Genomic DNA, 2,220 nt, shown 5'->3' with positions numbered 1-2,220 from the left:
GAAATATGGTTAGAATTGGGGATAAATAAGTCAGTCATAGTTCATATGCTCAGGGATATTGTAAGCTGTAATCATATAACGATATATATTGCAGTAATTAATACGAAGCTTCAGTATTTAATGTCACAAGAATTTTGGCTTTTTATATTCCATGAACTGTTTTGTGAGTATGTTGTTTCTACTAAACAGTGAATGACAGGAAAGAAATACAGATAAATTTGGTAATGTATTCAAGCATACCATAATGTACACAATTTTTAAAAATCATTTATAAGACAAATGGCAAATTAATTTTTAGGATACTGAACCTTCAAGGCAAGGTCGCATATTAGGATCTTTTTTTTTTTTTAAGAGGGAGACGTGACTTTATTAGAAAAGTAAAAAAAAAAAAGTACCAAAAACTGAGATGAGTTGGTCCTTAACAGATGCCCTGGTGGGTGAGGCTGCTTTGTGCTGTGCTGGCCTTCTCCCGCTCCCGCCGCCGGGCAGGGTCCAACTCAAAGCAGCACCACAGCCACAGGGTCTCATCTGCTGCTGCTGATGCCACTGTAGCCCCATCTGGGCTCATGGTCAGGCTAAGGACCTGGGCTGTGTGACCTTTCAGCTCAGCCACCTTGGCCATGGTTGGGTTCCAAATCACCAGCTGTTTCTGGGCAAAGCCATGGCCTGAGATGAGCTCCTTGTAGTGGGGAGAACAGAGGATGGAGCACACCTGGGAATGGGCATCCACAGCACTCAGACAGGCCCCAGCAGACGTTCCAGACACGAATGTGTTGATCACTTGTGCCCCCTCCAGTTGCCAGGACATTGGGTTGCCAGGGACACCAAGCCACAGCCTTGATAGCCTCTTGATGCTGGGTGAATGTCTGCAGAGGAACCCAGCCACCCTCTCCAGGAGCACTGGGCCACACGTTGACCAAGTTATCGTTGCCGCCACTGGCTAAATGTCGTCCATCTGGGGCCCAGCGCAGACCACACACTTCCTGGCTGTGGCCACTCAGTGTGGCCACATGGTGTTCTGCTACCCGAACATCATGGTGTGGGACGTGGCCAGAGAGTGAGCCACTACACAGGATATAGCTATTCCAACCGAGGGAGCCCACTCGGGCAGAATGGTCATGTTTCGAAGCCGTTTCTGCTGTTGCACATCCCGCAGCTGCACCTCAGCACTGCTGGTACCCACAGCCAGGTAGTTTCCCTCCTTGATCGAGGCCACAGAAGATGTATAGTCCCCAGGCTGCTCCATTTGCAGCAGCTGCAGGATGTCACCAGAGCTAGCACTCCACAAGTGCACACTGTTTTCCAAAGCCACAGCCAGTATATTCCCAGAGCTCCAATCTACACTGTTCAGGTAGCAGTCATTCCGGATTTCAGGGGCGTCCAGGATCCTGTCTGGCCGCGAAGGAATGTAACTGCTGGTCTTCCTGCTGGAGCTGGGCGTGGCCTTCTGGCTACAGAGTACTTTCAGTCTGTTCTGGTAACCTTCTGGGGCATTTTGTGGTTTTCCACTGAGCCGAAGCATCTTGGCTTCCTCCATATGAAAACCGTTCATGTTCAAAGCCCATGCTTTCTGATGTTCCTTCTTGGTGGGTGTCTGACTGTCTTCGGGCTGCTTCTCCTTGCTCGGGAGAATGCTAGCGACCTCCATCTGGGAAGCACTGCGACGGGGGATAGAGCGATTGCCGCCAGGTTTGCTGGGAGTGGTCTGAATCTTGGAGCTGGATTTGCCGGGAGTTCGGCCCCGGGGTCCTCCCGGCGCTGTGGGATCGGTTGGCTGCCCACATAGGCGAGGGGCCCGGCCCGAAGCTTCCTTCGCTTTGCGCTGCCAGCGCGCAGGGGCTGCGTTGGGCATGGGTGTAGCCGGCTGCAGCAGCAAGTGCAGGTCACCCTCGAACGCGAACTGCGCCATGGGAGCGTCCCCGGATCGCTCGGCCCAGCCGCCTCTCACCACCAGGTCAAAGCAGGCTCCGATCCCAGACCCTAGGATCAGTATTAAATGTTTGCATCTAGAAAAGAAAATGATTGTAATAGTTTTAAAGATATTACACGGCTCTAATTTGCTTGTATTTTACAGACTTCAAAAAACACTGAAAGGTTTGTTTATAAAGGCTTCCAGATGATACTTTTTTTTTTTTTTTTTTTTGGCTGCGTTGGGTCTTCGTTGCTGCGCGCGGGCTTTCTCTAGTTGCAGCAAGCGGGGGCTACTCTAAATTGCGGTGC

The 2,220-nt window shown here is 50.8% G+C and overlaps 1 pseudogene; it reads right to left on the bottom strand.

Annotated features, from left to right (window-relative positions):
- Positions 1–418: 418 nt before the first annotated feature.
- Positions 419–1,909, bottom strand: LOC115853252 (cell division cycle protein 20 homolog pseudogene; annotated as a pseudogene).
- Between the last annotated feature and the right edge of the window lie 311 nt (positions 1,910–2,220).

This window comes from Globicephala melas, chromosome 3, assembly GCF_963455315.2.
Source record: "Globicephala melas chromosome 3, mGloMel1.2, whole genome shotgun sequence".
In the NCBI taxonomy this organism is placed as follows: Eukaryota; Metazoa; Chordata; class Mammalia; order Artiodactyla; family Delphinidae; genus Globicephala; species Globicephala melas.
The sequence above is the reverse complement of the archived record's forward strand: the minus strand, read 5'-3'. Positions and strand labels throughout refer to the sequence as shown.